This window comes from Talpa occidentalis, unplaced genomic scaffold (genome assembly GCF_014898055.3).
Source record: "Talpa occidentalis isolate TD23 unplaced genomic scaffold, MPIMG_talOcc4v2.1 talOcc4.15, whole genome shotgun sequence".
NCBI classification, from domain to species: Eukaryota; Metazoa; Chordata; class Mammalia; order Eulipotyphla; family Talpidae; genus Talpa; species Talpa occidentalis.
The window spans coordinates 58,903,696-58,926,291 of NW_023601543.1; the positions used below are offsets into that span (position 1 = coordinate 58,903,696).

The 22,596-nt window shown below is 42.4% G+C and overlaps 1 pseudogene; it reads left to right on the forward strand.

Annotated features, from left to right (window-relative positions):
- Nucleotides 1-322: 322 nt before the first annotated feature.
- The window catches only part of LOC119245689 (60S ribosomal protein L11-like), a 58,783-nt pseudogene continuing 36,509 nt past the window's right edge, over nt 323-22,596 (forward strand).

Consider the following 22,596-nt stretch of genomic DNA (forward strand, 5'->3'; position numbering starts at 1 on the left):
TCAGATTGGTGCAGACACTGTAATTCAGGCACTCCTGCTGCAGACTTTCAGGAGACAGGAGGGACAAATCAAATCCCTGGACACAGTCATTGCCTGGGGTGGACCCGAACTGAGCGTGTGGGTCAGAACCAGAGACCTAAGACCTCGAGACGAGCTGGTGCGGCGGCCTATCACACGAGCTCCACCTACAATAACTCTGGGGCCTTGGGAACCAAACCCCTGGCCAGAGATGCCAGCAACGTGACTGAGGCTTCCTGCTTCTCCAGCTGGGGGAGGAAAACATCACGGATGTGACTGGGGACCCAGGGCAGGCCTGGAAACCATGAGCTGGACCGACCACCTGCTGGAGTCTGTCCCCATCGGGAACTTCACCGACCCTGGCGGGGAGCAGGGTTCCCAGCGCCAGAATTATAAGACGCAGAAGCAGCATCATGTGACGGTCGTCAGAATGGACGGGACAACCAGTGTGCACGGCGATGCAATGGGACCAAAATGAGGACAAAATGGGGCCATGTCTTACCCCACAGGAAGCTCCAAAATCAGGGAGTCCAGAGAGCACGCCCCCCCCGCCCCCCTGGAGGCTCCCAAGCAGCTCTGCCTCGCCACCTGCCTCACAGTTGCTCCTGGGGGGCCGAGCAGCCTGGTCTGCCGCGCTGCAGGAGCCCAGGGCCTCCCCCAGGAAAAGGACAAGGTTCCAGGAAAGAGACAAGGCCCGTGGGCCGACCCGCGGTCTAGGGCTTGCAGCAAGGGAGGAGAGGGGGTGTCGGAGCCGGGGAGGGGACACAGGCGAGTGGGGTGAGGTGCATGGGTGGATTATTGGTGGGAGGGCCCCACCTAAGGGGAGCAATGACTATAGAAGGATGACCCACGATGTAAGAAAATAAATAAATGAATATATACTTTTAAAAAAAGTGAAACATTTAAATAGACATTTTAAAATATCGATTCACAAAATCTCTGAAAGAAAGGGGGTGCCATCAGTGACCAGAAATTTTAAGTAGGTTTTGGAAGATTGGAAAGGTTCCTATCAATGGGAAAACTAAAAGAGAATAGCAACCTGAAGGACACCCCCTTCTTCCCAGAGACCCAAAGACATGCCAAATTCTGAGTTCAGGAGACAAGAAAGGAAGTGGTGGGGTCATGAGTTGTAATAAGGCGATCTTTTCATGAAGACGTAACATATATTTAGTGCCTTCTAGTTCACACAGCACATGTGCGCATACAAAATGGCGTGCATGCACAATGGTATCCATACTTAGTAAGTGAACTATGAAACTGCACATCTTCCTCGTGAATTTGTCCACACCAGGGCACAGAGTTTGGGAGGGGGAATATGACTGACTTTTAGCCTCTACGCCCTCCCTCAGCAGTATACCTCAGTTCAGAGAAAAACCTCTGCAATCTTAACTGGTTGCCCTGTTTTCTTTCTTCTGAAAGATAGGTGCACAAGAGTTCCTCTACCCTTCCTACCTAGAGAAGGCGGTCCTTTGGTGCTGTGTGGCAAGGGTTCCTTGGCAAATAGCACAAACAAGTATTCAGTTTTTTTTTTTTTTAAAGATTTATTTATTTATTTATACAAGCACTGGGTACAGTCAGAAGCACGGGAGGGTGAGAGAAGAGCAGAGCAGGCAGACTGACGAAGCACACTGCTGAGGGGAGCAGCGGGCGACAGAGAGGTCTGCGCGCCATGTGGGACCCTCACCCGGTGGCCGGGGATCCAACCGGTGCTGCAACCGGTGCTGCAGAGGCTGCGGGCAGCTTCGCAACCCAGCGCTCAACCGCTGCACCACCAGGGAGGCCCACAAGCATTCTGTTTTTAAAAACTCTATCCGAGCCCTCCCCAAGAGGCTCTCAAATCTAATATTCACTTCCTGTTCTGTCCAAGATGGAACAGCCCCATTCTCCCAGGCCCCACCTCTTACAATTCTAAATTCAAAACAAAACAAAAACAAAAACAAAACCAAAAAAAACTGGAAACATCACACTCCGATAACCATGCCCTCTGAGCTAAGCTAGCTTTATCAGAACCAAGGCAGGATGCTAGTAAGTTCAGGACCAAACCAAACAAGTTACCCCCAAGACTGCGATGGGGTGGCTTGTGCAAAGCGATGTGTGCAAAGGTATGTGGAATGGTGCCTAGTGCAAAATCCCCACCAGAGGCCCGTGATAGGCAACTCTTCCCCCATAAAGGGCCTATATCTCCTTGCTCCGAGGGAAGGTGTTTTTTTTTTTTTTTTTTTAAGATTTATTTATTTATTTATACATGCACTGGGTACAGTCAGAAGCGCGGGAGGATGAGAGAATTCACCAGAGCCAGAGCAGGGAGCAGAACAGGCAGAAGGACCGAAGTACACTGCTGAGAGGTGGAACCCTCCTCTGGTGGCCGGGAGCAGCCGGGGATCGAACCGGCGCTGCAGAGGCTGCGGGCAGCTTCGCAACCCAGCGCTCAACCGCTGCGCCACCAGGGAGGCCCGGGAAGGTGTTTTTTGAGCAGAGCTCACCCTTCTCCATCCTTTGATCAACGAATAAAATTTCCTTTTGCTATGCCAAACTGGGTTTCACTTTATGGTCCCAAACCATTCTGAGGAGGGCACTCCCAGCCAGGGGCTTAACCCTAAGTGTGGGTAACATTTCCCCTAGGAAAAGGACCAGGGAAAGGGTGGTCTTATAGAACAGAAAATCTTTTTGACATTCCCCTGCCACTCCAGCCAACCACATCCCTCCCCCAACCCCATAGAAGCACTTAGCACTCTGGGCGCTCCTGCTGGGACTCTTGGGAATGAGCAGATTCCATTAGGTAGGACATTTTCGGTGATTGTAAGGCGTTGGAGTTTTACTCTGAGAAGCCAGTGGAGAGTTTTAAGCAGGGAGTGATATGATCTGATTTAGTTTTAACAGGCTCTAGCTGCTAGTTGAGAATAGAAAGAAGGGGAGGAGAGCAAAAGCAACCTGTATCTTTGTTGAACCGCAAATCAACCCAAGAAAGCTGTCAGGGCAAGTTTTATCATGTTTATTTTGTGGTTAAGACAACTGAGACTCCGAAAGTAAGTCCCCTGTTCAAGGTCACGAAGCTGGTGTAGGACAGTGCTGCATCTAGCTCCCAGGTCTTCAAACCCTGTGAAAGGAGCAGCTAGATTTACAGACTGCAGTCTCACTTCAGATTTTTAAAGAGTCCCTGTTAAAACGCTGCTAAGTGATTGTGAAAATTGTTTTAGAATGGGGAGAGGGGAGAGAGAGGAGAAAGAATTGGGAGAAAGGATGCTAAATATAGGCCTGTATTGTCTCCCTTCCACCATTAGATGGCAATTTTCTATTTGTAACAAAGGAAATGGTGCCAGTTTCCTGGGTAGTAGACAGAAAGGAAGGAATTAGGGACTGAAACTAATGAATGAGTGGATCAGGACTTTGATGGAAACAAAATCCAATTGATCCAATGCTTGTGTGGGCTGGTGAGAGAGGGAGATCAGGCCTTAGAGAGCAGTGGTAGAACGTGCAAAACAATTTGACAATCACAACTGACAGCACAAATTAAAACATTGATTTTCAAACAGCATGTCGTAAAGAAGAGTAATTCCTAAAATCAATTCAGTGGGGGAGAACTAGCAGTCTTTTAATTAAAAAGAACAGAATAGAAAATGTCAGAATGCATTGCACATGGTAAGAGAATTAATTTGTGAAATTTGTCTGGTTTCATAAAAATGTGTTGTGGCTACTGAGCCATAATGAAAAATATATTTTTAGAAATAATTTTATCACGAGCATGGTAAAAAAAAAAAGTTTGAAAGACACCAGACTAGATAAAATATAGTGAATAGAAAGACTGAATCACATATGATTTTATGGAAGTGTTTATAAAAATCTTTCTTTTTCCACCAGATTCCGGGCTTGTTATGGACTGAATAGTGAGCCCCTCATGTCCCTCCCCCACTTCATATATTGAAGCACTATCCCTCAGAACCTCACAATGTGACTGAGATAGAGTCTTTAAGGAGGTTGATTAAGTTAAAATGAGGCCATTAGGGTGGGCCCTAATTCAATCTGACTGGTATCAGGGAAATTTGAACATTCAGTGACAGGGCAGATGTGCATGCACAGAGGAAAGACCGTGAGGCTGTAGGGAGAAGGCAGCCATCTGTGAGCCAAGAAGAGGGGCCTCAGGAGAAACCCAACCTACTGATAATCTTGGTCCTGGGACTTCTAACTTTCAGAACTACTAGGAAACAAATTGCACCCAGTTGGCGGCATTCTATATCACCCCTAGAAACTAATTCAGGGCTACAGTCTGATAATCTGTTTCTGAGACCTGGAACAAGAAAAGACCTGGGTCAACAGAATGTCCTGGAGTTTTCTAAATGAGAATTCCTGGCTTCAATTCAGTTCTTCACAGGGGAAAGTGCATAAGCTCTTATGCCAAATGTTCCTGCACTCTTATAGCCACACCATCATTTTATAAAGGCATGATTTTAACTTGGTTACTTACCCTCTCCAAGACTGGATTTCCTCATTTATAAAGTTGAACAAATGATTCTTTCCCGAAATACTGATGTAAAGATTAAATGATAGAACTATCTAGAACTCCTCAACGTTAAGTCATTATTGTTTTTCCTGTTGTTTTGTAGTTGATGCTTATAAGTGTTATATATTCATCTTGTGGCTGTTGCAGTTTCTGTCTTTCTTTCAAATGTATACTGTCTTCTGGGAACATGAACAAAAATGGGTAGGAGATGGAAAATGGGAATGACAGAAGCTGAAAGATCAAAATTATTTGATTGAATGCAGAAAGGGTTGACTTGGGGAGAGGAATTGTTGTCACCCAGTTGTGTTATGCAACGTCATTTCAAAAGATTAAGAGGTTAATGGATCAAAGATCTAAATAATAAGAGACAAAACCATGAAAATAAGAAAAAAAAGAATCATTTTTAAATTTTGAGATAACTAGGTTCACATGCATTTGTGAAAATAATATAGAGAGATACTGTGTACCCTTTACCCAGTGTCCCCCAATGATAACAACTAGCAACACCATAGTACAAATAGGCAAATTCATAGAGATAGAAAGAGACTAGAGTGGTCTCCCTGGTGGCATTGGGGTTAAAGTCTCAGCATTATCAAGCTATCGCCAGCCACTGTAGAATGAGTTTGGTCCTCAACCAGGGAGCTGACCCACATGGCGCAGCAGACCTCTCCTCTCTCACCCGCTGCTCCCCTCAGCAGTGTATGTCAGTAGATCCACCTGTTCTGCTCCCCACTCTGTCTCTGATGAATACTCTCCCCCTCACCCTTGCACTTCTGGCCTATACCCCAGTTCTTGGATGCATAAATAAATAAAAAATAAATTTAAAAAAAGAGAATAGCACTCATTACAGAAATCTAGAAAAACTAAATAAGGGACCAGGAAAAAGAATAACTATAAGAAAGAAAAAAATCAAAATCAACAAACAACTATGAACCAGAGACACACTTTGGGGGTGGGGTGGGGAAAGGAGGGATTAGGGTCAAAATCAGGGGGTTGCAATTGTATGGGGAATATAAAAATAAAAAAAATAAATTAAAAAAAAGAGAATAGAGGTTACCAGGGGCTAGGGGAGGGAGAAGTTATTACTTCATGGTGATAGACTTTTTGCTTTTAGTGATGGAATAGTTATAGAAAAAGATAGTGGTGCTGGCCCCTCCACTTTGTGAATATGTTTAATGTTACTGAATTTTAAACTTAAAGATAATCAAAACAGTAAACTTCATGCTGTATATATTTTATTCCATATATTTGCAGGCATTAAGTGTTTGCACTATTTTTTATTATAACTATTCTCATCAATGTGTACTAATATCTCATTGAGTTTTAAGTTTGCATTTTCCTGATGACAAATGATGCTGAACATACTTTCATGTGTTTATTTGCCAGTTGTATTTTCTCCTTGGTAAAATGTTCAGGTTATTTGTCCATTTTCTTACAGATTTTTTTTCTGCTGAGTTTTGAGAGTTCTTTATAATTCTAGATACTACTCCTTTGTTCAATACGGGGTTTGCAAGATTTTCTCCCATTCCGTTGCTTGTCTTTTTGCCTTCTTTTTTTTTTTTTAAGATTCATTTATTTATTTATACAAGCACTGGGTACAGTCAGAAGTGCGGGAAGGTGAGAGAATTCACCAGAGCCAGAGGAGGGAACAGAACGGGCACACTGACGAAATACACTGCTGAGGGGAGCAGCGGGTGGCAGGAGAGGTCTGTGCGCTATGTGGGACCCTCGCCCAGTGGCCGGGGATCGAACCAGCGCTGCAAAGGCAGCAGGCAGCTTTGCAACCCAGCATTCAACCGCTGCACTACCGGGGAGGCCCTCTTTTTGCCTTCTGAAGAGGAATTTTCACAGAGCAACAGTTTTAAATTTTGATGGAGTCTCATTTATCAATTTCCCTTTAGTGCTCCACGCTTTTGAGGTAAAGTCTAAGAACACTTTGCCTAGTCCTAGATCATGATGATTTTCTCCCATTCTTCTAAAAGTTTTATCATTTTACATTTTGCATCTGTGTTTATGGTCCATTTTGAATTATTTTGTGTGTGTGTGTGTGAAACATACAGGGTTAGGTCAATGGCTTTAAAATTTTATGCATGTTTGTATATATGTAGGTATTTACCTGTGAGTGTCCAGTTGCTCCAACATCATTTGTTGATAGGTATCCTTCTCCGCTGAATTATATTTGCACCTTTATTATAAAGCAGTGGAACATATTTATCTGGGTATATTTCTGGGTTCTCTGTTCCATTTAATGATGTATCTATTCTACTATCAATACTACATTCTTTTGATTACTATAGATATATAGTAAGCCTTAATATTAGGGAAAGTGATTCATACCACTTTATTCTACATGTTCAATATTGTTTTAGCTATTCTAGGGTCTGTGCCTTTTAAGATAGATTTTATTTTAGTTTTTAAGATTTATTTTATTTATTTATGTGTACAAGAACTGGAGTGTAGGCCAGAGGTGCGGGGGTGGGGAGCAGGTGCTGAGGGGAGCAGCAGGGAAGACAGGAGAGGTCTGCCGCACCATGTGGGTTAGCTCCCTGGCTGGGGATTGAACTCATGTTCCAGTGGCTGCCAATAATTTCGTAGCACTGAGACTTAACCCCTTGCGCCACAGGGAGGCCTCTTAAACAGATTTTAAAATAAGCTTGTCTATCTGTTAAAAAAACTTGCTAATATCTTGATAAGAACTACAATAAGCCTATAGATTAATTTGGAGAAAATTGGCACCTATGTTGAGTATTATAATCAATGAGCACTATATTACTCCATTTATTTAGTTTTTCTTTGATTTCTTTCCTCAACATGTAATTTTTAGCATACAGATCTTGTACATATTTTCTTTACTTTTTTGAGTTAATATTAATATATAGTGCTGTATAGGTTTCAGGTATAAAGTTTCTTTTTTAAAAAAGATTTATTTATTTATGCGTACAAGAGCTGGGGTACCAGCCAGAGGAGTGGGGGGTGAGAGGATTCACCAGAGACAGAGTGGGGAACAGCACAGGCAGATTGAGTGGAGCAGCGAGCTGGTCAGGAGAGGTCTGTTGCGCCATGTGGGTAGCTCCCTGGCCTGCCAGGGGATCAAACTCGTGCTGCAGAGGCTGCAGACAGCTTCATAGGTTGTTTCTTAACCCCTTGTGCCACCAGGGAGGCCCTCATGTATAAAGTTTCTTACCTCAGCAACTGTGTATATCATACCACACCCACCACCAAATACCCAGTCCACACACACCCCCAACAAATCAACTCCCTCTACCTTTTCCCTGACCCCTCACCTCATTCTGTTTTTAGATGTTAAGCTTTATTTTTGGTTTTGCTTTCTTTTTTAATGCTTTATTACTTGTATACTTAAATATTTCATTGGGGGGAATATATTAAATGGTATTTTATTTTGAATATTGGTTTCTGCGTGTTTGTTGTTAGTGTATAGAAATAAGATTAATTTTGTCTGTTGATTTTCAATCCTACAACTTGTTGAACTCAATTATTATGTCCAGAAGTTGCTTTGTAGATCACTTAGAACTTTCTATATACATAATCATGTCATCTGCAAATGGAAATAATTTCATTTCTACCTTTCCAATGTATATGCCTTTCATTCCTTCCTGTCTTATTACAGTGGCTAGAACTTCCAACACTATGTTAAGAAAGAGTGGTGTTCTGAGATAGAAAACTTTCCATCATTCACCATGAAGTGTGCTTTTAGATATAGGTGGTTTTTTGGTAGATGTTCTATATCAAGTTGAGTGGTTCCCCATACCCTAGTTTGTGGCAAATTTTTATCAGGGCTGGATGTTGGATTTTGTCGAATGCTTTTCCTGAGTCAATTGATATCATTGTGTGACTTACTTTTATTACTCTGTTGATATGGTTGATTACAATGATTTATTTTATTTTATTATTTTTTAAGATTTATTTATTTATGCATATGAGAACTAGGGTGTAGGCCAACAGTGCAGTGGGGGGGGGGTGATGATATGATTCACCAGAGAGAGTGGGGAACAGAAAAGTCAGATCTACCGAAATACACTGCTGAGGAGAACAATGGGTGAGACAGGAGAGGTCTGCTGTGCCATGTGGGTAGCTCCCTGGCTGGCAGGGGATCCAACTTTCCTGCTGCAGTGACTGGCAATAACTTGATAGCGCTGTGTCTTTAACCCCTGTGTGACCAGGGAGGCCCCACAATGATTTATTTTAAAATGTTGAACCAGTCTTTCATACTTGGGAAAGACACTTGGTTATGGTGTATGATTATTTTTATATATTATTGGATTAGATTTGCTAATATTTTATTGAGGTTTCTTTTTTCATTTTTTTCAAAGATTTATTTATTTATGCATAAAAGAGCTGGGGTACAGGCCAGAGGTATGGGGGAAGAGGGGGTGAGAGGATTCACCAGAGACAGAGTGGGAAACAGAACAGGCAGACTGACTGAAATACACTGCTGAGGGGAGCAGCGGGCGAGTCAGGAGAGGTCTGCTGCACCATGTGGGTCACCTCCCTGGCCAGGGATCGAACTTGTGCTGCAGTGGCTGCTGATAGCTTCATAGGCTGCGTCTTAACCGCTTGTGCAACTAGGGAGGCCCCCCTGAATGATTTTTTAAAATATAGAATTCACAATTGACAGTTTTTTCCTTCTAGTACTTGAAGTGTAATTTCCTTCTGGCTTCCATGATTTCACATGAAAAATACCCCGTGTTTCAAATTGATATTCCGCTATAAGTAGTACATGATTTCTCTCTTGCTGTTTCAATAATTTTTTTACTTTTTTCAGAACTTTTCCAAAATTTTTTGTCTTGCCATAGATTTCTTTTGCTTTGTCCTACTTGGTGCTCACTAGTTTATTGAGTGGTTTTGAATTCAACAAACTTGGGAAGATTTTAGCTATTATTTTAGCTATTATTTCTTCAAATAGTTCCTCTCTCTTTCCCTCCTTGTCTCTGTTGTCTTTCCAGTATCTCATTATACAACTGCTAGATCTTTTGTTATTATCCTATCCATCAGTGAGACTTTATTTTCCCTCTTGTTTAGATTACAAAAATTATATTGAATTCACAGATTTTATCTTACAGCCACTCTTTTGGTTACTGTATTTTCCAGTTCTTTAATCTCCAGTTGGTTCTCCTTTTTAGCTTTTATTTTTTGCTGAGATTTTTCTATATATTTTCCCTTTGTTTGAAGAGAATTTTAATTGCCCATTGAAGAATTTTTATGATGGTTGCTTTAAAATCCTTGTCAGGGCCACCCTGGTGGCGCAAGGGGTTAAGCACTACACTATGAAGCAATCTGCAGCCTCTGTAGCATGAGTTTGATCCCTGGCTGGTGGCCAGGGAGCAACCCACATGGTGAGGCAGACCTCTGCTGTCTTGCCCATTGCTCTCCTCAGCAGTGTATTTCAGTCAGTCTGCCTGTTCTGTTCCCCTCTCTGTCTCTGGTGAATCCTCTCACCCCCCGCATTTCTGGCCTGTACCCCAGCTCTTTTATGCATAAATAAATAAATCTTTTTAAAAAAAAAAAGACGCAGCCTATGAAGATATCTGCAGTCACTGCAGCATGAGTTCCATCCCCGGCCAGGGAGCTACCCACATGGTGTAGCAGACCTCTCCTGACTTGCCTGCTGCTCCCCTCAGCAGTGTACTTCAGTCAGTCTGCCTGTTCTGTTCCCCACTCTGTCTCTGGTGAATCCTCTCACCCTCCCCACACCTCTGGCCTGTACCCCAGTTCTTGTATGTGTAAATAAATAAATCTTTTAAAAAATAATAAAAATTAAAAGAAAAAAAATAAAATCCTTGTCAGCTAATTCTGATTCATTTCTGCATTGGTGTCTGATTATCTTTTAGCATTTATGTTGTGATTTCACTGGTTCTTGGTAAATGAGTAACTTTTGATTGTTTTCTGAACATTTTGGATGTGATATTATTAGACTCTGGCTTCTATTAGTTCTCTCTCTCTCTCTTTTTAAACAGGAAACCTCCTGGTTAAGGTGTAGATGGGAAGACTGAGTGAGCGCATATGTTCTACATCCCAGTGGTCCCCAATGATACTTCCCTGGCAAAAGTAGACACTGGCTTCCATTGCATCATTATATATCTGTATGGGGGGGTGAAGTTCAGCTTTCCCTCCCTGCCCCAATGGCACCTTCCTAGCAAAATGGAACACTAACTTTGTCTCCTCATTACCTCCTGGTGAGAATGTAAGTTCAGATCACCACCTATTAGTGAGGTAGAAAACCATAGGTTGACTCACTCTGCTTTTTTGCAACAGGGTAGGGATAGTAGCTCAGCTTTGTACTGGGCCCCTCAGACACAAAGGGAGTGAAAGGGAAAAGTGGAGGGTCAACAAACCCCACTTCTGACCACTTCTTTCTATCCTACTGATGCCTGGTGGGATGAAAATTCATCTCCCAACTCAGCCCCAGAAACACTAGGGGAAAGAGGAAGCAACTTTATATTAATCCCCCTTATACCACCTCATTGTGCTTTCACTAATGTTGGGTGTTACCGGAGGCTCAGTTTTCCACAGGACCCTGCAGAGAGGGGAGCAGGATGTGGGCCGGGGGTAAAGGGGAAGAGATGTGCCTACTACCCCATTTCATACCAACTTATTCAATCTTGTGCTGTGTCAGTGCAGAGATTTAGCCTCCCACTGGGCTCTGCTGAAACAGAGGCAGGGAATGGTGGGTAGTGGAGTGCTGGGTAGACTTGACTGCACCACCTTGTTCAGTGTCACGGATGTCAGGTGTGAGTGGGTCCCCGCTGCTGGACCCTGATAGCACTTGGGATGGGGTATGACTAGCCCCATTTCTGTGTGCCTCATTAAATCCCCTTACTTCCAGACAGGGTGAAGGTTCGGCTTTCTGCTGGACTGCTGACACTACCTTGCTGGGGAATCAGAGTTATGAGTGCTTCCTTGCACAGGTAAATCTGCTCAACTCTCTACATCATCCCATCAGTACCCCTGCAGGGGAATCAGAGCACCTCCTGCTTCTGCCAGAGAGGGTTGGAAGATCCTATGGGATGGCTGGGAGCAGCCGGGAAGGGTGCAGTTTTTCTATCATTATTTGTGTGGAATAGTTCTGGAATTGCAAAAACATTTTTTGTGGTAGTACCATCCATTTCTCTGTTCTTAGTTAAGAGTGTAAGTCTTTTCTTGGAATTTTTTTTTTTTTTTTGGTCTGTGCTTTTTGGCAGTTCTGCATTGGAAATTTCTGCAGGATCCTCTCTGGTTTATAGGGAGGCAATAAGGAAAACCAGCAAACGCCCTTGTGTTGTCAAATCAGTCTCTAAGAAGTCTGTCTTATTCTTCCTTTCTGAGTCTTCTTATTTTTTTTAAGATTTATTTTATTTATTTATGCATACAAGAACTGGGGTTTAGGGCAGAGGTGCAGAGGGTGAAAGGATTTAACAGAGACAGAGTTGGGAGCAGAACAGGCGGATCTACTGAAATACACTGCTGAGGGGAGCAGCAGGCGAGACAGGAGAGGTCTGCTGTGCCATGTGGGTTAGTTCCCTGGCTGGGGATGGAACTCATGCTGCTGTGGCTGGCAATAGGTTGATAGCGCTGTCTTTAACCCCTGCACCACCAGGGAGGCCCCAAGAAAGCTCCTTAGATCATGATGTGAAATTTAGAATCAATAAATTAAAGATTAAAATATTTACTTATTTTTAAAACACATAATGATAATCAAATATAAAATTACAAGCTTGGAGAAAATATTTGACATATATTTGGCAGACAAAAGATTAATCTTCCCAATAACTGAAGAAATCTTCACAATTAAGAAGAAAAAGACTAAAACCTCGATAGGAAAAATATGCACAAGACAGTTCACAGGGAAATGAAAATGAACATTTGAAAAGATGCTTACTTTCACTTGCAATAATAGAAATGCCAATTGAGACTATGATGTTACCATTTTACCCAAATCACATTGGCCAAAATCCCAAAACATTGACAAAACATTCTGTTGACAGGCCTGTGGAAAAACAAGAGAGAGTTCATATGTTACTGGTGGGAGTGTAATATGGTCCAATTCCCAAGGAGGGAAATTTGGCAATATTTAACCAGATTGCATTTACCCCTTGACCTAGTAATCCTTCATCTAGAAATTTACCCTGAAGGTATGCCTCTATAATTATGAAATTATAACTGTACAAGGTTATTTATTGTTGCATTGTCTTTAATAGTAAAGACTGGAACTCTCTGAAATGTTCACATATTAAAGGATCTATTGAATAAACGAAGGTATAGCCTCATAATGAAATATTATGCAGTTATGTAAAATGAATGAGGAGATGTTTATGTATTGATATCAAGGTTATTTTGCTTAGAAATGTGCAGAGTATGTTTGTAGCATTTTCTTGTATATGAAAGGAGGTAAATAAGAATATCTATATGTATTTACTTTTACCCCCCCAAATACTGGAAGAATAACCAGAAAGTGATAGAAATGATTACTTGTAGAGGGCTTGGAGGAGGAGTAAGGAGGAAAGAATAGGAATTGGAGAGAAATTTCTCTGAGTATGCCTTTTTATATATTTCACTTAGCCTCCAAAAAAATACAAAATAAAAAAGACAAAGCAAAACCTAAAATTGGAAACAAATGAACTGTATATCAAAAGTAACAAATTCACACAGAGACAAGAATTATTTCAAATAACTTATGAAAATAGTACTTTGATTGCACTGAAGTCAAAAGGAAGTGAAAAGGGCCTCCCTGGTGGAACAAGGGGTTAAGCACCACAATGTGAAGCTATCCCCAGCCTCTGCAGCACAAGTTCGATCCCCAGTCAGCCAGGGAGCTACCCACATGGTGCAGCAGACCTCTCCTGTCTTGCCTGTTGTTCCCCTCAGCAGTGTATTTCAGCCAGTCTGCCTGTTCTGTACCCCACTCTGTCTCTGGTGAATCCTCTCACTCCCCGCACCTCTGGCCTGTACCCCAGTTCTTGTATGCATAAATAAATAAATCTTTAAAAAAAGGAAGTGAAAAGAAATCTTAAATGTTACATGGTACTTTTATTGTTAGTAGTAACACTGGGATTAAAATTTTGAAATGAATGTGTATATTATAGACAAAGCAAATAAGTAATCGTGTTAATTATATCAGGAACCAAAATTCTCAGTGGTAATAGAAAAGAAATACATGTTAAAATAAATGTTTGGAAAAAACTTGTAATTTGAATGAAAAATATCAATATGACCTCGTGATTAATGTGTATATCATGTATGTATGCATGTACATAGATATATGTATTTTCTCAAGACCAGAAATATAACTTATGTCACTTGGAACAAAATGAAAAGTGGAGTTGCTTGTTCAAAAAGCCAGAATAAAATTCCATTACAGGCACTAAAATATAAAACTTTCCTTCCTTCCACAGTCTTTCCCTCATTTAACATGTCATGTTTTTTTTTATTTGCTATTTAATGTTGTTCTAAGTAAAGCAAAATTACAAATTTAAATTATTAACATGAATTTTACTCCATTTTTATATCGTGCAATATCAATTTTTAAAAGTAAATTTAAGAGTATTTATCTCATATGTGGAATGACTGAAATTTCACAATTTGCATTTTGTGACTTGTCCTGGAGACTGCTTTGAGTTGATCAGAGGAGACTAACACAAATCAGATTCAGGAAGGAAGAAGAAAGGCTCTCCCTAGCCCTGGGATATTCTCTTTGCACGGGATATGCCTGGGCAAAGGCAGAGGCTCACAGCATCCAGGGGCCATGCCCAGTGACATGGGGCAGCAGCACTCATTTGGGCCTCATGTGCCCAGTTCCCCTGTTTCTGCTTTCTAGACTAACTCGATGTGCCCCAGGCTGGGAACAGGGAAGTCAAGCCAGGCATCTCTCCTTCCCAAGGGCCTGTTGCCCCAATTGAATAGCTAATGGCAGACATCTAAGCATATTGCAACCTCTGTGCTGGGATGCACTAGGGACCTGGATTTGTGGTGGGTGAGAGGGTAATCACCTTCTGAATATAATGTGATATTGCCAGAATGGGGTGGGACACCAATGTTTTATCCTGCGATGTTACAGGGCAAATACATTCAACCTTGACCTTCCTTGCACTCATACTCAAGCTCCAATTGGGAATAGAGGTCAATAGTGGTTGCTGATGAAGTTTGGAGATAGGGAGATTGGGCAGGGGTCACAATACCAGTGGCCAGCAAAGTGGCCCCTTAGAAGCTATCCTGGGGAAGCACACATGAACCAAGGCTCCAAGGCCCTAGTATATACTCCATTATCCCATCAGACTCCACTTATCAAACACCAATATAAAGATAAAATTGCAAAGAATTTCAAGACTGTGATTACAGAACCCTGAACTCAAACACAGGGCCCTTTTGAGCGTCAGTGCTTGTGTGACTATACTGGCAGCTCTTATGAAACTGATCCTTCTGTTCCCGGTGTTCAGTGTTCTGGTCTAGAAGCCATAACATTTTGTTAACAATAAGCGTACATTGAAGCCAGATTGTTGTTTCTAAATACCATTCCCTAATAAAAGTGAACATGCTTCTTGGGCTTATTTCTGGGAGGGGCTTCTTTTTATTTATTTTAAAGATTTATTTATTTATGCATACAAGAACCGGGGTACAGGCCAGAGGTGTGGGGGTTGAGAGGATCCACCAGAGACAGAGTGGGGAACAGAACAGTAAGACTGACTGAAATACACTGCCAGGGGCAGCAGGGGATGAGTCAGGAGAGGTCTGCTGCGCCATGTGGGTAGCTCCCTAGCCAGTGATCGAATTTGTGCTGCAGAGGCTGTGGATAGCTTCATAGTGCTGTGCTTAACCCCTTGTGCCAGCAGGGAGGCCCACTGGCAAGGGCTTCTTAAGCCAGAAATCAAAAGAGCATTCAAAGCGCAAGGATGTCTTGTCAAAAAGACCCAGAAGAAGATGAAGGGGCTCTCATTGGACAAAGTTGGAACAAATGAACACTAGGAAGAATAATGACTCTACTTAATTATGATGATTGAATAAATTAAAAGCATGAGTTCATCATGATATCAAATGAGAGAAAAACTCATTAATGATCAGTGAATGACAATTAGACTAACATTTTATTCTGAAAGTTGGTAGCTCAAGGTAACATTTAAAGTTTGCCCTGACTTTAGGAAACATTTTAGTTCCTCTTCATTTGATTCTTCTTTATAGTGGAATGCCAGCCAATAACTACAAATAAATTTTTATAAAAACATCACTTTGCTAACTCCAGGAATAAAATCCATTTAGGCAAGGATCATCAAGGAATGCTAAGACAAATGGGTGACAGATTGATGGAGGCAGCACACTTAAGTGGTGCCTCACTCTCATTCCCCAAATTACTTTTTAATTGCAAAGGGAAAACTTAGCTTGGTTGTTATGACTACCTTACTTAACCCAGTAATCACACTTCTCATCATTTACAGAGAGCCTGCCTGATGCTATATGATATATGTAATAACGTGTGATATTACATGGACTGCGCAACATCACCTATGTAGTATACTTACCAAAAATGTTTAACCTGAATCTAATCAAGCATCTAGACTTAACATCTAGTTTATATTAGATTGCATTAGGGAAGAAAGGAAATTTCCTTCTACTCCTCTGGGTTCTCTTGGGTGACATTAATTAAACAAATTAATGTCAGACAGATTACTAGGAGAAAACCAAATTTAACGACAATACTTATGGAGAATCGACATGGATCTAGATTCTAAAGCTAATGAGACAAAATGAGGGTATATATCCTGTGTTAAGGAATAAGATGGGGGCTTGAGTCTTCAAGGAGAGAGGAGGGGGATGCTTTGCAATTAGATTTTTTTTTAATCTTTTTTTTTTTTTAAGATTGCTTGCTTGCTTGCTTGCTTGATTGATTTATACAAGCACAGGGTACAGTCAGAAGCGCGGGAGGGTGAGAGAATTCACCAGAGCCAGAGCGGGGAGCAGAACAGGCAGAAGGACTGAAGTACACTGCTGAGAGGAGCAGCGGGCAGCAGGAGAGGTCTGCGCGCCATGTGGGACCCTCCTCCGGTGGCCGGGGGGCAGCCGGGGATCGAACTGGTGCTGCAGAGGCTGCGGGCAGCTTCGCAACCCAGCGCTCAACCGCTGCGCCACTGGGGAGGCCTGCAATTAGATTTTTGCCCTTCCATATAGTTAAAGATTCTCTGATAGAAAGGTTACTTCTGATAATAACTCAAATTCTGGGTAAGACTCCCAATTTTCATTCTTTTTTTTTTTTTTAAGATTTATTTATTTATTTATTTATATAAGCACTGGGTACAGTCAGAAGCGTGGGAGGGTGAGAGAATTCACCAGAGCCAGAGCGGGGAGCAGAGCAGGCAGAAGGACCCAAGTACACTGCTGAGGGGAGCAGCGGGTGGCAGGAGAGGTCTGCGCGCCATGTGGGACTCTCCTCTGGTGGCCGGGGAGCAGCCGGGGATCGAACGGTGCTGCAGAGGCTGCGTGCAGCTTCGCAACCCAGCGCGCTCAACCGCTGCGCCACTGGGGAGGCCCATCCCAATTTTCATTCTTTTAGGTAGTTAAGGAAGTGCTAAAAGTTTGTCGTGAGCTTGTAGGGCCAAACTGACACATCTTAGGAAGACATGTTCTGTACATCTAGAGGAGGCCATCCTTCAGTTACTAAGGCTGCCATTACAAAGCACAACCATCTGGGTGTCTTAAGCAACAGAAATTTATTATCTTGTACTTCTAGAGGCTAGAAGTGTGAGATTAAGGTGTCATCAGGGTTGATACTGAGGTTGGAGCCATTGTGAAGGTTTTCAGGGAAGGATCTCTTTCATGTCTCTCTCCTAGTTTATGGTAGCTTGCTGTCAATCTTTCACATTCCTTGATGTGCACGAGCATCAAACATCACCCTCATTGTGCGTGTCTATCTCCACAATGCCCTTTTTTATAAGGACACCAATCATTTTGAATTAAAGACCCACCCTATTCCAGTCTGGTCTCATCTTAACTAATTCCATCTGCAATAATTCTATTTCTAAATAAGGTCATTCTGAGTACTAGGGTTAGGGTTTCAACATATGGTTTTGGGGTACACACAAAATTCAACTTATAATGACAGGAAGTCTAAGAAAACAGCAGAATTAGTTAAATACTACCCCAGGAAATAATCACACAAATCCAGAATGTGAGGTTTTCTACAAAGTCTCTTCAAAAAGATAATTCATTGTAAAGAATGAACAAGGACTACTCCAAAAACACTAAAGAAACCAAATGTATAAACTGTGATTGGATTCTGGTTTGAAAGAGAAACTGCTGTAAGACATGATAGTGGAAATTGGGGAGATTCATTATGGACTGGTTGTTTTAAGAGTTAAATGATGTTAGGGGGTTATTGTTAATTTTTAGGAGGACTAAAGCTATGAGATTTATCTCAGAGAATGAATATATTAGAAGTTGCAGGATGAAGTATTTGGGGTGAATGTCATGTCTGAAGCTTACTTTCAGATAGCACAGAAAAAAATATACATACATACATCCACGAGACAAATCTGTGTATATAGATTAAAAAATATACCAAATGGCTAACATTTGTTGAATTTAAATGGTGGGTGTATGGGGTGTTCATTGCTTATGTGCTTGAAGTTTTTCATGATAAAATGCTATTTTTACAATATAAAAGTTCTTTTCATAATACCGAACAAATGAAATGTTTTTTTTTAAAAAAAAAAAAAAAAGCTCTGCCCACCTTTCTATTGAAAATGGAGTGTGAAAAAAAATCCAACAGGCTTAAGTCTAGAAGATGAAAATTCAGTTAGTGAAAAAGAGAAATTTGCTGTCAGGGCCATTAAACAGTTGGGCTGGTTTCCAAGCGATTCCTTCCCTCAAAGTCTTCATTATTGAGAGTTGGAGGCAAGAGAACAAGACTCTCAATCAAGAATGATTTGAGGGCCCCCAAAAGACCTGCTGACCTCTAAATATCTCCCCTACTGGCTTCCCATGTGGCCTGAAATCCCTGTAACCTGGGTCAGTTCTTAGGAATCGAGTATTTTCTCACTGTTCTGGGGCCCCCTTTTAAAATGCAAAGCTGGGAGGGTGCCAGGGCCTATTAAGTGAGGACAATTGCCTGAGGAGCCAGGACCCGCCCATAGGCCCTCAATTCTAATAGCTCCTTTCCCAACCCCTTACCACCGCTGAGACCGGACAATATGGGCTCTAAGACACTTCTTAGGTGAAGATACCGTTTCAAGAAAGCTTATTTTCCGTGAATAAAATGGAGTGCATGAGGTCATTGCTGTTTTTGCTTTGTAAACTGGGTGGCCTCTGAAAGCTTCTTAGAACACTTCAAAGGAAGCCTCCTCTACTCTCCCCCACCACCCTTTCCCTTTGTAACTGAATTCTTACTGACCCCAAAGCTTTTCACTGAATGAAGAGTTTCCAAGGGGTCTAAAAAATACCTGAAACAATTAGAGAAATGAAAACCAGGGGGTCAAGATGAATTGACCCTTGGCAGAGGATTTACATAAATAGGTCCTAACCTGTGGCTGTGAATAAAAGATAAATGCCCCATTAGGGTCAGAACCACAGTTCAAGGGCATTTGCAGGGCCAAGCCTGGCTTCTCTGCTATGTCAGGAATTTCAGGAATGCCACTGATCATTGTGTGTTGGCAGAGCGCAGGGGGTTGCAGCCAGGCTAACAGAAACCCAGGCCTGCCCACCGGGTGAAACTGCAGCTCTCCCACGCAGCAATCTGCAAGTCGAGAGCGTGGGAAACCTGCAAGTTGAGAGAGGCCCCAGAAGTAGGGCCTTCGAAAATGAGAAGGATGCCTGTTCCTGAAAGGTGACCAAAGTCTTGTTTTAGATGGTGCTGTTAACCTGAAAGGTTAGAGGAGAGAGAGGCCATGTCCCCTGCAAAGAGCCAATTTGTTCTCTCTGTGGAGCACAGCTCAGTGAGAGACAGCTGTCCTGTACCTGTAGATCAGATAAGCCAGATCTGGTCTTTTCCAGCCTGAAGGCCTCCACCATGCTTCCTTCTGCGGGTTACTTAACAAAAGAAATCTTACAAGGGTGTTACAAGATAATTTTCAGAAGAAAGGTAAAGTTGTGAGCCTCATACAGATATAAAAATGAACATGTGTTAAAGATTTTATTTTATTGACAGTAACAGAGGGAACCAGGCACGTATTGTAAATGATTTTATAAAGAAGGAACCCCAAAGATAAGTAGTAAGGAATGTTGAAATGAATTGCAAATGGAAGTGAATGGCTTCCTCCCACTTACCCCCCACCTTGCCCAACCCCCCTACCCCCTCTCCTCCCACTCCCTCCACCCTCCACCCCCTGGGGAGAAGGAAGTCAATTAAACCCGACAGACAAGAGTTTGCATATCTAACCTTACCTACACCTTATAGAGTTGTAAAATAGGTCCCATAGGGAGCGATTACAATAGGCAATAATGAGTTTTCCATTGAAGCATTTTCTCAACAGAAGCAAGAAATTTTGCATTTTGAATATTGCCACTGGAGAGGGGGCCCCTCATTTGATAGAACTTTGGTGGGTGAGTGGCTTATACACAGGTCGAGGTGGGAAGCTGCACCCTGAAGTTATATAGTTTTGTAGGCCAATGGTCAATCACACAATTCGATTTCAAAAAAGAGAGCGTGTCCCCTCCATCTCCCTACCTCTCCCCTTTCCCCTGCCCCTGCAAACATACACAGACTATTGAAACCTAGGGAGTAAAATGGGCTTGAGCATCTTTGGTCAAAGTTGGTTTCCACTTTCCACAATTTTCTGCGTAACTTTACTTTCCGGTCACATAAAAATGCATCCAGTTATGATTGGGTTATTCCTGGGTGAGACCAGAAGTATAACCGTGTGGTCCCCAGGAAGAGGAAGGGTTTCAGGGTGCCCTTCATTCTGCCCAGTAAAAGAAGGATGACCGAGATGTTGCCTTCATTTTGCTCTCTGTTGCACCTCTTGTTCTAAAGAGAAAAACCCTAGAAGGAAGGAAACTAGGGAAGGTGAAACCACTTGCTCAGCAGCTGTTTTGCCAGCAAATACCCCGATCTTGGCAGCCAAGCGGGGCTCATTTTGCTGAGAATCTCTGAAGTGACCCATCATGTATGTAAACAAAGAGCAGGGGTGTTCTGGATCTTTCTCCCTAGAAATTATGTTTTTCTTTCCTCTGGCATCGAAGAGATCTGTTAAGATTTGTAAAAGTACTAATTCTGACCTATCTAGGTCATAAATTTGGGCTCTTTAGATGTAGCTCTTTCCCCTATACTTGCATCTAAGCGAAGAAGTGGAGATTCAAAACAAAATCATATGGGAGAATTAGTTTTCATTCCTGGATTTAATTTCTTATTTTCATATCATTCCATAAGAAATCTATTCTAAAAAGCATCTGATTTATAATTGGGGAATCTTGTTCTAAGCTCATTTTTTAACAAAAACACTGTTAACTCAGGACATCATTTCCCCCTAACAAACCTACGAGCCCAAACTTTATTGACCTCCCCTCTCCCCATATTCCTCTGAAAAAGTGACTGTGGGGCCATGGCATGAATTTTACTCTTTAATCTAAAGAACAAAGCCAAGGCTGGTGATGCTGAGAAAGAATGAGAGAAAAAAAGATATCACCACGGTGACAGAACACTTCTGCAGAGTTGTATCCAAAAGCAAATAAGTGACCTGCTTGCTGTTCTATAAAGCACAGGGCAGATTCTTACACGGAAAAGTCGCCCTCAGAAGTGTGTGTGAGATCCTGGTATGTGTAAAGGAATTTATGCAAGGCTCTCTTCACTTTGGCATGCAGGTATGCAGTGTGGGTTAGCATTCCTTTCTGACTCATTACCCACTTTGCCCCTGCTCTCTGTGGTCCTTAGTGCTTGAGGCACTACCTCCCCCTTTCCCTGGGCTGGGACAGAGATTAATGGTATCTTGGTGCTTTCCAAAGAGAAGTTTACTGTGCCCCTTTGCACTTTCCTTTTGTGGTTAAGATTCACAGACAAGCTCTGTCAAATGAGCATGGCACAGTTGCCTGGAAGCTGAGAACTCTTACCTGAGAACTCTTAGTTGATGCTCTGGTACAAGCAAACTCTTCTGGCAGTCTATTGGTCAAGTTCATAAGTCAGTGAGATAGTAATGTAGGAGAAGAAAAAAATTAACTCCACACTCCTATGTTACATAGCTGGAGCCTGCAAATTAAAATAGCAGAAAATAGATTGACAGGAGAAATTGATGCTTTTTTTTTTTTTTTTTACATTCATGATGGCTTCACAGAAAAGAAGTGAAAACCCAAAGAAGCCATTTGACCTGGGTGCTTACATACTATTTTAATAAAAGAAGAAAAATTGTGGACATAGGAACTCCCTGGCAGTGCAAGGGGTTAAGACACAACCTATGAAGCTATCCGCAGCCACTGTGGCCTAAGTTCAATCCCTGGCCAGGGAGCTACCCACATGGTGCAGCAGACCTCTCCTGACTCGCCCGCTGCTCCCCTCAGCAGTGTACTTCGGTCAATCTGTTAGGGGGAAAGGATGTCCTGAGCTAATTCCATGCAGGCTTTGTGGACCCACCCCCACTCCAGACCAAAGCCATCAGGACATTGGGAAAGACAAATCCTGTCACCACCAAAGGGAAGGTGGCAGGGACCTGAGGGTGGAGTTAAGCAGCCAGGGTTGGTATAGAAAACCAAACACGTGGGCCTTGGAGGGGGGGCTCGCTCTGTCGCTGGCCTCCTGGCTTCGTGGCTCCTGGCTCGTGGCCAGCTCTCAGAGTGCCATTTGGGATTCCAGATCGGCGGATCGAGTAGGATGCATTTAAAACTTTGTCTTCCACTTTTCGCCCTGAGTTGTACATTTCCTCATTTGCCCTTCCCTTGTAAATAAACCTTTTATTAACCTTTCGTGTGTGCCTGCAGTAGAGTATTGATAAGTCCTTTGAAGTGCGTGGGTGAGGATCCACAGTCAGGCAACCCATTTTGTATCGGGGCTGCCCTATAACAAATCTGCCTGTTCTGTTCCCCACTCTGGCTCTGGTGAATCCTCTCACCGCCCCCACACACACTCACTTCTGGCCTGTACCCCAGCTGTTGTATGTATAAATAAATAAATCTTT